Raw genomic sequence first — 13743 nt, 5'->3', positions numbered from 1 at the left:
ATAAATTGTCTTTACCTACTGACATTGATCACGGTCGCATTGACCGCAGAGTGAATTATTGTCCTGTATAGTCTAAAACTTATGTAGGTTGACGATAGTAGATGAAATAATAGTAACTGATTACTATTGTGACCTAGTGTTAGCTTGGATGGCTTGTCATACCTACAATGTACGATTTGCGTACTATACGGTAAATAACAGCCCAGTAAAGTATGGCGTAAAAAGTCAGATTTATTGATTTATAAGTCTATTCGCTTCATGTGCAATTCTAGTACTTTCACAGTATGTTAAATCATAATACAATAGCAACAAGCGCGTGAACTTTATGAGGCCCACGAGAGTACATAAGTTTTTATCCGAGCGTCGTGGGGACCAATTGAATTGTGAAGGATGCTAAAAATTTATTCTCTTCCCATTTCACTGGTCAGGGTCAAACAGAAATACTGAAGCCCTTCATGTATTAATAGCGCCCTACGTTTTAGGAAAAATAATCGCCTGTTTGCATGATAGGAAGCAATACAAAACATATATGTCTACGGGTAAAGTTAAATCTTGTATTTAGAAAAGCTACAAATCCTCTCTTGGGTTCTACTAGTATAAGCTTTGCAGCGTCACTGATACTAATAAATTAATACAACTTGATATTATTAAATCTAGGTATATATATGTACTATAGATAGTATGCAAAGGCATGTATTGTATTCTATAAAACATATGTTTTTGTTAGCTCCAACTCCTCCACTGCAAGAATGAAGAGTCAGCAAGTGAAAAGAGAAGAAAATTTATGGCACATTCGTGATCTACCCTGTAGATCCGGGCTTTTGTAGCGTTGTTTACATCAGAAGCTCGTCTCTACAGGTATCTCACGGCTGGAAGACCTCGCTACTAACTTCACACATATCAAGAATCATCAATCAAGCTGTTTCACATCAAATTAGGACTCAAAAACTGCAGCGCCGAGGAGAAGATATTTTCCTTTATATTTAATTGTAATTATTAAAAATATTGTTTTCGCGTGAGGATTCACAAAAAGGCTGTTGATATTGACTATATTTTAATCCACCTTAAAAATTTATAATATTTGATGTCTGATTTTTTGTAGTGCGGCACAGGGAGGTTCTTTGTTACGCTTTAATGCTTAAACTTAAATTTTAAACTGTGTTGGAAATTCATGGATTTTTATTTTTATGCAGACTATGTTCATATGAGCAGAATTTTAAAGTAATAATAACAGCTATGTAACAAACTTTTTATTAATAGTTCTAATCTTTTTTCCAACTAAGGCATGTATTGTGTTTCAACCAGTAAAAGCATGATAACTACGTACATTTATTTGAATTATTGTATTAAAACCAACATAAAACATACTATATAGACTATAATTTTAATGGTGCCACTTAAATTCTATATCAATGTATGTCATAAAGAAAATTGCTCACCTGTATTGTACCAATATATTATAGTACACCAGTGTATCGTCGTCATCTAAGCTTATATACAATGTAGGTATGTATGCCGATACAATGTGTGTTCAATATAGTTGAATGGGCGTTAAAGTTTATTGCTCTATATATTGACACTGGAAGCCGTTAGGAGGCTGCTATCTCAATTTATGACGCCCTACATCCATTTATCTGCTGCGATACTTGAACATACTATGTGTGTTTCGTAGTCATGGCGTTATTATATTTGTATCTAACAGTTCCATTTTCGAATAATATTTTTTTTATCTTATCTATCAAAATTATGTATAAGTTTGAATTACGAACGTTTTTTTTTTTTGGAGTTTATGTCCTGGTATCTAGACCTTTAGGCCAGAATTACGAACGTAAAATGATTGTTACACAGAATATCACAAATAAAACTGCAGAGACTTGAAACAGATTAAAACGAATTTTATCTCAGATTTATTTGTACCTAAAATGTCAAAACATTTATAGCCAGCATGAAAGTTAATACTTGTAAAATTTGAGAAATTTTTCTTTCTTCATCTATAACGGTATTTGTTAGTGTTGTTGTGTTGCTACATAATACATTTTAATTAGTGAATTACACTTATTTGTATCTGTTGTGAAAAAAATATGTTATACTTATTTAAATTTACAGAAATAAAGTGTAATTATTACGTTATTTATGTGTCAGAATAATTTATAAATAAAGAAACATACGTTTATTTTCCCTGGTACCCTTTATAATATATATTTGTTTTTAATAAATATAAACGAACGAAATACTGGATGTGTTAAATAATAATGTGAGATATAAAACCGGGCTTTGGTAAACAAAGTGATCAGCTTTCTAAGCCTTAATCAATTATTATTTCACGTAGAAAACGAACCTAAGACCTCTAGTTGAAATGAAGCGCATGATCAAAAAATAATAATAAGTAGTTATACTGCTAATAATGCTATAGCATTATTAATAGATTTTGATTCCATAAATGTTTATACAAATAATTATTAAGGAACTAATTTCTTAACATAATAAAATTATTTTCACTATGTGCTATCACTATTCAAGTACAAGTTTGAACCAAATTTAATCTTTGAATGAAAATGCTATGCAAAAATGTATTTAAAATATATATTAATCCTTACGATAGTATATAGAATAATAATAATAAGTATTAAGAATTTAAGAATATATCTACCAAGGGATTTTTTTTAAATCGATTCTTAAAAGTAAAATAAAATATGAATCTCGTCATTTTCAAACTTAATACGAAGTTATTTGTAGAACATATATCCACATAGATACAAAATACTTACTCAAAAAGCCAAAAAGTATAGACCAAAACCCTGTATATAGAAAATTTTTGTAGTTTATATTTAGATTCTACTTACTACATTCCACAGATCACGCATTAAAATCTTCTATTAACGATAACATTCCGCTTCTTGACCACAGATGGCAATGAAATACGTTAAATAATTCTGATAATATTTTGCTTTTGTTTTTAGCAGATGGAAGGTTGTTCTACTCAACAACAGATGGCACTAGAAAATATTAAATTTTTTGATAAAGTAGGAAGAATAGTAAAAACATTGTTCTCAAATAGTGTGTGCTATATTAATAAAACTTTAATACAAGCAACATTGATTATATAAAAATAATACCAAAAATGTTGAAATGAAATAAAAAAGGGGTGTTTTAAAATGTTAATATAAAAATAATAATGGAGGTTTGAGATTTATCCCGGTTTTTATCAACAATTTGTCCGAGTATAAGGCCGAAGCATACTCAGACTTAGGTTTAGCCAAAGTAAATAATGTATCGAAACATTGTATGAAGTACATTTGCTTAGTGTGCACTGAGTAAACATTTAGCCCATAGATAATATAAATTTAATTTAATTACGTCATTGGCTAAACTAATTATTATTTTTTGTATTCGCAAGAACTTTCTAAGTATGTGTAAATAAATTACTAATAATTCGTTCGTTGTTACCTTTATTAACTGTATAATCGGCGATTGCCAATAATCCGCCAGTTACTAAGACCCCAAGAGCCCTTGTAAAACTATGGAAAATATTTCTTAACAGAGCTCCTTAAACTGGACGTTCTCGTTGAAATAAATCACCTGCCTTACATCACGGACCGCCCATTTCGACTCTTATCGAATATTGATTAATAGTTTTTGACATAGTCATTTTTAATAGTTACTATCGATATGAAATATCATTAAAGCACATAAAATCCTTACATCTATACTAATATTATAAAGAGGAAAACTTTGTTTGTTTGTTTGATTGTAATGAATAGGCTTATAAACTACTGGACCGATTTTAAAAATTCTTTCACCATTCGAAAGCTAAATTATCCACGAGTAATATAGGCTATATTTAATTTTGAACAAAAATAGGTTCCGTAAGATATTAGGGTTTTTCGGACACAAGGTGTAAAAAATCAACCAAAAAAGTTACTTATTTTGCGTACCCTGCCTAAACTATTAAAGATAGAACCATAAAATGTTCTAAGTAATTGTAGATCTTATAAATATCTACAAAAAAGTCCACGACACACTATACCTATCTATGTCGAGTGAGGCACAATAACCATGTTACATAAAACGAAGCCATCTGGTGGTGAAACGGAGTTCGCCGAGTTTGCTAGTATAATATAAAAATCAACATTCAGCATTCGGTGGTAGTTGCACAGGCTGCTCTTCATATTCTGGGGTGGAAAAACCTACGCTGCAACCTTAAAATCCCGTAACTGGTTTCGATTTCGGGGCAAACTAAAGAATTTATCGAAGGCCATCCCTTCCACGTTCACAGTGGATTTTATCAATGTTAGGGTGCTCAATTCTAATCTTAACGCGGTTCACTTTCATCTATAAACTGCGAAGCCGGCCTTATTCTTCCTTATCGAAAGTCAGATATCCTACCCCACTGATTAGTCCCACCTCTCCTACCCGGAATACAAATTGGAACATTCATTTGTGCCGCGGGCAGGAGTTTGCGTGTACGTTCGAGAGGATATCTGTTCTCATCGCCACGGGACGCTTGAAGAAACGGACCTATCTAACCTCTGGCTGCGCGCAGACTGCGATAACCATCCGCATATCGTCCAATAGCTATCCTAACCTAACCTAACCTCCTTGTTCTCCAAAATAATGGTATCTTTTATTAAAGGCTAGCTTCTAACGAATCGAGAGGGCCACCAGCTGATTAGCGATTATCAGTACGACTTTCGTTGTGGTCGTCCAGCTTGTGACTTTTCTCGAAGCTTCCAGCCAACGGGCTTCCTGAGAAGTTATGCGACTGGATCTCCAGCTTTCTGGCCGATCGGAGAATCAAGGTCGTCATCGACGGAGCATGTTCTGACCTTAAACCCCTGAACACTGGGCTCCCACAAGGCTGTGTCCTATACTCGGAGCGGATTGATCCTTTGGCATTGCGTAGAGCTTTGGGATCACTATGCAGTATGCACGTTCTACCGCATTTATCATGGAGAATGTTCAGAGGAGTTGTTCGGATTCGGTCCTGCAGCTGAGTTTCATCATCGGACGTTGAGGCAAAATTAAATTCCACCCGTATCACCTCGACGTCCGTTGTTCCACAACTTCGCGTTTTTTAAGGCAGTTTTTGCCGCTCACCACCACTATACGGAACGAGCTGCCAACTAAAGTATTTTCGAACCAATTCGACTTAGGGTCGTAGAACGTAACGTCGTTCGTGCCGTGCGTTGCCATGGCATTGTACGAATTGGTCGTAAATGAGCGTACCAAAAAAAGAGCGTACCAAGAAAAGAGCGTAGCCCTCTAGCGTTGAGAGTGTCCATGGGCGGTGGCGGTCGTTTAACAACAGATGAACCTCCTGCACGATTTCCCCCGGTTCTATAAAATTATAAAAAAAAAACCCAGAAATGTTTCTACATGGTATTTCAAACTTTCGATTACTTGAGGACTAGAAAAAGGATCGTAAAGAGTATATAATATTTATAATATAGTTAAATAATCAACAAAACACCTTAAATACTTTTATAATTGATTACGCCATACTAACAATAACAAGGCATATTCCCAAAGTGTCACCATTCTCCACAGTAGCTGATTGTAATCATCGAACAAGATAAGCTTAATGCATCTCAGTTGTTAAGATTGGGTTGAACGTATTATCTTTGAAGTTGAGTCTAAAATGTTAAAGGTGCAAGTTTTAAACATGTATACTTTTAATAGAGATTTGATATTTAGCTTTGTTTTATCAACATTTTTGTCCGAGTTTAAGGCTAAAGCTTTTTAGACTTAAGGAAATAATTAATCAAAATGTAAATGTTTTGCCTGAAGTTTTGCTTAGGCAAAATCATCGGAAATTGCTCAATAAATATTTATAAAGGGATTATAAACTTTGTGGTCGTAGGTTCGATCCTCGTTGTGCACCAATAAACTTTTTCTTTTATATGCGTGTTTTATAGTCGCTCGCACGGTGAAGGAAAACATCGCGAGGAAGCCATACCTTAGACTGTTCTGAAGGCTGGTCACCTACTTTCATTAGAAAAAACAATAATGACAAAACAGATACTGTAAATTTCAGAACATTGGTTATTAAAGATATCTCTTGATTAGCATAGTTCATTGGCCTACTTACTTAAGTTTAAAAATAATAAGTAATTACCTACTACATGAGGTTGGTATGTAATGGGGTCTAGGGAAGCCGAATATTAGCTTGAAACTCGGCAAAACACTGGCAGTCTTGGGCCCTGAATCACTTCGCATTGCCATCACAGCCTTGACTTAGGAGTACCAATATGTACGCCCTATTAGTGTTCCTATGGTTTTGATGTAACAAGCCTTAGACACCAGGGCCTCCATTGCCAAAAGAGTGCAGGTCGTTTTTCTCGCCACGCCGCGCTTAACAACATCATACGCTCTCTTTCCTCTCTGTTTGGAGTCAACAGGCATCGCTAGAGACGACGGCAAGCGGCACAATTGTATATCATTGATTCCTTGGAGGATGGGACAGGCTTTGGTATGGGATGCTACTTGTGTGGACACGTTAGCCCCGTCTCACCTCCCTTGGAGAAGCACAAAAGCTGGCGCGGCGGAAAATAATATACGGCTCAAATATAAGAGTCTTTCCTCTAACTTAGATTTTTTCCCTTTCGAGTCCCTTGAGCCATGGGGTTCAATTGCACAGGCGCTATTTAAAGATTCAAGTTGGCACCTGGTAGATAGTACCCGTGACCCCAGAGCTGGTGCTTTCCTCGCTTAACGAATAAGTATCGCAATACAGCGAGGCAATGCTGTCAGCATTAAAGATACACTGCCACAGGCTGCAGGCACAAAATATATTTAATTGGTTTTAATTTTTTATTCATAAATTTTTTATTATATTTATTTACTATGTGTAGGTTTAAAATATTGTAATTACTGTATATTATACGTATCCGCGGTATTTAAAAAATATAAATAATTTCAGTTATGATCGTCACATGTTTAATTCGACAAAACAGAGACAGAGATTGTTATACGTAAATATTACCTATAACAGAAAAGCAAACACAAAATCACACTGAAAACATACAACAGTAAGTTTTGACGCCTAACAAGTATATTAAACCTTAATATTAGAAGCAATTTCAATTTGTAAAGTAAGAACAAATTTCCTGCAAAATATGAAGTCTCAAATAAGTACAATAAAAAAGATAATACAGCTGATGTCTATTACACGTTGACAGCCGGCGATCTCTTTAGCAATTAAAAGTACACTCAAGAATCCCTTTCTTCACTATCATTTTATCATAACAGCCCCTTTCCGATAACTTCTGGATACGGGTGAAAATTCGCAACATTTAAATTCGTCTGATTGATGTTGTTCATTTATCACTCCCCTCGTTCGAGTCCCGATCGCCTTCATATAAAACTTTTAAAACGGGTCACGGGGTCTCGTCTTGATTACTTCGAGCCACTTTATATTTGAGTAATTACGATTCTGCAATCGATACCGTGTTTTGTTTTAGCAATTCCAAATTCAAATTATAATGTAGGTTTATTACTTGAGAACGCAGTTTATTGAGTGTAACCTACAGTCGATAAAATGGTTGTCGAGTGGTTATGAATTATTAATGGAAAAGTAATTTTGTAATTACTTGCTACTTCAATTACTTATTACTTTATAATGTCTACTATTAAAGGTCCTGCTGGTCAGTTGTCCTAGTAAGCTAAGTGACGGTTAATTTCTGTAATTTTTTCACCTTAAGATAATTGGGATACTGAGTTATATTACTAACCTAATTTGGTCGGGGAAGTCTTCTACTAGACTAATTTTACAAGGCTAAATTTAATTTGTAATGTAAAAAACTTCTTACGACGCGACAAACTTTTTTAAATCTTATTTATTCTACTTGCAGATATTGACTTTTTCAAACTAAAACCTTAGGAAAGATCAACTTTTTATTATAAAACAGGTAGTTTGTAATTTTAGAGTTACTTATATTTCGGAGCAGTGTTGGCCTAGTGGCTTCAGCGTGCGACTCACATCCCTGAGGTCGTAGGTTCGATCTCCGGCTGTGCATAAATGGACATTCTTTCTATGTGCGCATTTAAGATTCGCTCGAACGGCGAAGGAAAATATCGTGAGAAAACCGACATGTCTTAGACCCAAAAAGTCGACGACGTGTGTCAGGCACTGGAGGCTGATCACCTACTTGCCGATTTTATTGAAAAATGATCATGAAACAGATTCAGAAATCTGAGGCCCAGACCTTAAGAGGTTGTAGCGCCACTGATTTATTTATTTTTATTTTATATTTCGGAGCAATGGCGTTACTGTCTACTGTCATTGTCATTATATGTCATAGAGCTTACAACGTCAAAAAATAAGTACGATAAAAATGTTAATAAATACTTTTGGTTTGTTCGATTTGCTTTTATTACTAGATCTATAATTCAGGTCGTGCTTTCTCGGTATCATGTATTTCTCCACCTGTTCTTTCTCTTTGCCAGTATCATCTTTTGTTGCTTATATTCGCTTTGTCTTAAGCTACTTCATACAAAAATCACATTAAATTTATTTGGTATTCTACACATATAAGTTGATTATATTACTTCAGAATATAAAGGGGCAGTGAAGCGTATAACGTAAACTAATTTTGTATCCTCGTCAAAACATTGACGGGCATCGCGTCAGGCTGCGTCAGAAGATGGTATCAGCCGACGATTGGGAATGATCGCCCCCGCGTAAACTTCCAATCGATTCTAAGATAAGTCAATCAATTTGAAATTCGAACTTGCTATCTTAAGGCTGAAAATTAATCCTTGAATACTGTATATAATTGTAATGTTGTTAATGAATCGTCTATTGTTTGCGAATTAGAGTTGGATACAAATATTTTATACTTAAATGAAAAGGAATAACAAATATGTAACTTTGACTCTAACGAATTTATCTACATAGATACCTATATACCTAATGCATGTCTTCGAAATGAAATGATGAAATATTAACTTCGATTTTCGAATATGGAAAGTCAGATAGGTATACCTATTATGATACATTTGCCGATGGTAGGAAATAACCTAAACAAGTTTGTTTGGTAATACATTTCGAATTTACGCATGCATAAAAGTGTATTTATGTTACCGGAAACGTCTAATTATAGAAAGCTGTTTAAGTATAAAATTCGTGCCTGCATATGCCTTACTGTTTGCCACTGATATCATTAATTTTGATTTTTTCAACTTTACGCGTCTTTACAAATCCAAGCCGGTTGACACTTTTGGTAGCGTCAGCAAGGAAACACTGTATTCATGTTAATTTTTGTATTTCTTAACAAAAAATTTATTTATAAATGATTTTCAAATATCAAATGAATGTTTCTGACTAAATCTAGAATTATATCATATAAATCGCTTTTTATATAACGTCTATCATGCTGTAATTTTTTCCGCTGTGATAAAAAGCAACTGATTTTCTTTAATTAAAGGGCTAAATGCCAGGTAGGAACTAATTCCATAATAAAGCTTGAAAGTTTCTTATCCTTTATTAATTAAAAGTATTTAGCTGCATAGGTATTTGAGAATTTGCTGCATTTTGTAAAAAAAATTAAATTACCTAATTTGTAAGAAACCTGTAATAAGGTATATTCTTTTTTAATTATATTTTATTTTGCTATCACTACCACCGTGGCAATAATTACTCGTTCTCTATTTCCTTGCAGTGTCTCGTACGGAGATATCGAAAAACTTTTAATTTAGCCAAGTTGCTATTGTGAGTCTTTTAAAAAAGCTTCAAGTATTGTATGCATTTAACAAGGAGCCGTGGCGACAGTTATTAATGGATTTTCTACTATTTTTCTCAGCAAAGGATCGGTTTAGGTATGGCTCTTTGTTCGTCTCGCTTCGTGCTGAAGTTGTACAGCTGATAACATTTTCTTTGAGGCCAAGCTTTAGTATTTTTATTTTGGGTCTGGTTTCAAAAAGCTACGCTTCTCATTTATTGTAGAATTTAGTATTTTTGTATCAGTTATAAATGTTTACAGGTATATTAATAATTAATTACGTAAATTTGTGTCTCAATTATATAGGTATTCATGTCATTTCTGTATCGTAAAGATAAAGCTAGAAATATTTTTAAAATTGTGTGATATAAATAAAATGAAAGTTCACCAAGAGGCTTTTTAATTAAGTCAGTTAGTTAGTAGTAATTTTATGATTTGGCATTCTGAAAAGGTGGAAGCTTGTTGTTAATTGTTTATTAAAATGCCAAATCAGAAAATGACTGCTTCACGACTGATTTCAGAGCGACCGCCGATGCGAAAACCGCTGAGTGAGTTCGAAAAGTGAGTTACAGAATCGCAGGGCAGGCCATTTGGGTAGACATTTTATAACATGATAATTATCTAGATCCTTAGGGTTTGTGATTAACCATAGGCCCTGTTACTGTAACATGACCAAGATTCATTTGTTTCACATACAATGAAATATGACTAATCACATCGAACAGTCCATTTAGGTCGTCTGAGAACACACAATCTGTGGTAGAAGTATTTTATTTTGTATTACTCAACAAAAAAACACTCTTTTTTGATAAACGAATTTCTACTATGAAATTTATGTAATGTCAATTATTTCAGTGATTCTCAATCGTTGCGGATGCGACGAAGTATTTTTCGAAATCCACGCTTTCACCACATCATTACTCATTCCGTGACGTGCTGCAGAGCGGTTTTTGCGATTCTCTGATGCAGTTCCTGCCTCTGTTGAAATGTGTGGAATAATTGTACTCGCTTTTAGTCAAGCATTCTAGTTTTTCTAAGAATTACTCCTTAGCATTTACATACGTAAGTTTATTTAGTAAAGTAGTTTTTGAAAATAGAACGTTTTATCCTAAATCGTACGAGTATCTTTGACATAAAATATTGAGTATTTTTGACATAAAACCTTGCTTCTTGGTTGTTCGTTAAAAAAGTTATTGTAACGTTGTGTAGACTTTTTTTGTTTTGTTGTTTAGGAATATTATAATATTGTTTGAGGCTGGATTTTTTAAAACAAACAAAATACATACTCAAACTCAAAATATCTTTATTCAAGTGGGTAACCAAGTACACTTTTGAATCGTCAAGTTAAATTAACCAGTTCGCAAGTCAAGGGCGTAGAGCGGGTAAGAAGAACTGGCAAGAAACTTTCCGCCACTCTTTTTAATCGCCAAGTATTGTCATTACAAATTGTTTGAACTGGAGCAATTCAATCCCAAGGATTAGGATCATTTAAGTAGTCCTCAAATTTATAAAAAGCTTTGTTGATTAATTTTCGTTTAACGAGGGCTTTGAATTTATTTAGTGATAATTCTCTATACATATATCAACCCATAGACAAATTAAAACAAATGAATCGTAGTGTACAGGAACAACACTCCATGACCGTTATCATACCACAATATCTCATGAAAAATACCTATAAAATTCATTATTTCGTACAATTTTGGATTTTGCTTAATCACCATCGCAACGATGACAATTGGTTTTGTGGCCACAGCATTATTCGCCAAACAACTTTATGAACGTATTTAATATCGTATAAGGTTTTCGTAAGTCCTCAGGGATCGATCTTTCAAATTTCGAACAATCGTTACTTCGTAATACGATCGCGTCAAAATATTTACGATTTCGGAACAATTTTCTGGTCGATCGATCAGGTTATCACACAGGCAGTTAGAAAGTTAGCTGATATAGATGCGTGAAATTGGAGTTGATTTAAGTGTAATGTAACAGTCAGTGCAAGATTGATTGGGCGAAAAATTGTGTTATGAAGACGCGATTGCTACGTGTTTATCAAAAAGGTTGGTTGCAGTTCTCTTTGGTTTTCTTCTAAGATACAAATATAATTTTTGTGTAATGTTTGATTATAATTTTTATTATAAATAAACAATACACGAACGAATGCATGTGATATTGTCTAGACATTATCGCATATCATTGTTCGAATCAAAAATAAGAAATATTCTAAATACATAAAACGCTAAGCATGTGAAGTTGCTTAAGAACTTAGCAAAATATATATGTAGACTACATATTTATATTTTCAGTTCACTAAGGACACAAAATACTTTAGTACTACTCTACTCTTTAGTAGGTTCAACTGTAAATAGTATCTGCAACAAATAAAATAGCTATTGAATGTCTTGTCATACTTAATTTCGTTGATAACAGCATAAAATTACGCCAAAATATGTAAAATAAAAGTAAGAATGTACAGGACGTAATTATAAATCTTACCGCGTTATTAAACATTGACGACTCATTGGTCTAGTAGTTAGTACCCCTGACTGCGAATCCATGGGTCCCGGGTTCGATCCCCGGCTGAGACGAACATCGATGTGATGAGCATTTGGTGTTGTGCTTAGGTTTTGGGTGTTTAAATATGTATTTATATGTCTATCTATCTATAATATGTGTGTATCCGTTGCCTAGTACCCATAACACAAGCTTCACCAGCTTAGCATGGGACTCGGTCAATTGGTGTGAATTGTCTTTTAAATAATAAAAAAAAGTACATACTATGCATACCTATATTGAGATATATAGCTTGTTGTCAAAAATACACTTATATATACATAAATCTAGATTATATAAGTGTAATATGTGTTATCCCTTTACAAGTATGCGAGGTATTATAGTTTTCGTTCAGTAAGCGTTAACAAAAGTAAAAGAAGGGCACAATGTTTGTTCCCAGAGGGATTATTCGCAGGATGGAGTGCAAAGAGTGACTGAGGGGTGCAGATAAAGGGGATAGGCCGGCTCTCCCTACGCCGACATGTTGCCTAAATTATGCATTAAAATGTAAATTTCGTTGAGGGAGTTATCGATGTTGAAACAGTACTTTTTTAGGGTCCTAAACCTACTTATAAATGACAAAATGGCTGATCTTTACGAATGCATTTTCAAACACATTTTTAAGCGACGTAGCGAATGTATAGGTCGATTAAATATATATAGATCACATTTATACAACTACATATTTAAATTTAGAAAACACGTATTATTTTTTTTTAATAACTTTAGATATAAAACTAGTTATAATTATTGTTCTCAGACCTCAAAAGAATGCTCGCTGGACAGAAATTTTGCGCTGATAAAGAGGTAATCGCCGAAATTGTAGCATATTTTAAGGCTAAAGACAAATCGTACTATAAAAATGGTATGGATTGTTTTTATGACCGCTATAATCGTTGTATCGCTCTCGAAGGCAATTATAATCAAATCAAATTCTATTAAAAAAATATTTTTTCTATGATAGCCTACGAACGTTAACCTATGCTTACCTTAGTAGCTATTTAATCGTTAGTAAATGAAATTAGGATTTAATCACATTATCGTCAGATTTGATCATTTTTAGTCTTAGGGTAGGTACTTATTATTTATTTTTTTAATTGCAATGGATATCATTCTCACTTTATAAAATCTTAGATACTGTAATAAAAAACAATAATGTCTTCTAATCCGCGCTCAATAGAGTTATCAAAATTATTGATTAAGACCACCCAGTTCCTTAGAATCCCAGGAAATCGAGTCCAGCATAAGGGCGCAAGAGGAAAAAAATTGTACGCGACTGAGTATTGCAGCACTGTCGCGACTGCTCTCTGATTAATGAAACCTCTGCTCACTCAACTGTAAACGACTTTATCGACTAATCCCTTTCAAACGACAACCAACTCAGTTGCTTTAAAAATAGAACAGAGTTTCGAATGCAATAATAATTGTTCTAAGAACCAAGGACAAATGAAGAATACCAAACGTTTCCCCT

This window comes from Pieris napi, chromosome 5 (assembly GCF_905475465.1).
Source record: "Pieris napi chromosome 5, ilPieNapi1.2, whole genome shotgun sequence".
Classification (NCBI taxonomy): Eukaryota; Metazoa; Arthropoda; class Insecta; order Lepidoptera; family Pieridae; genus Pieris; species Pieris napi.
Note: the sequence above shows the minus strand (reverse complement) of the source record.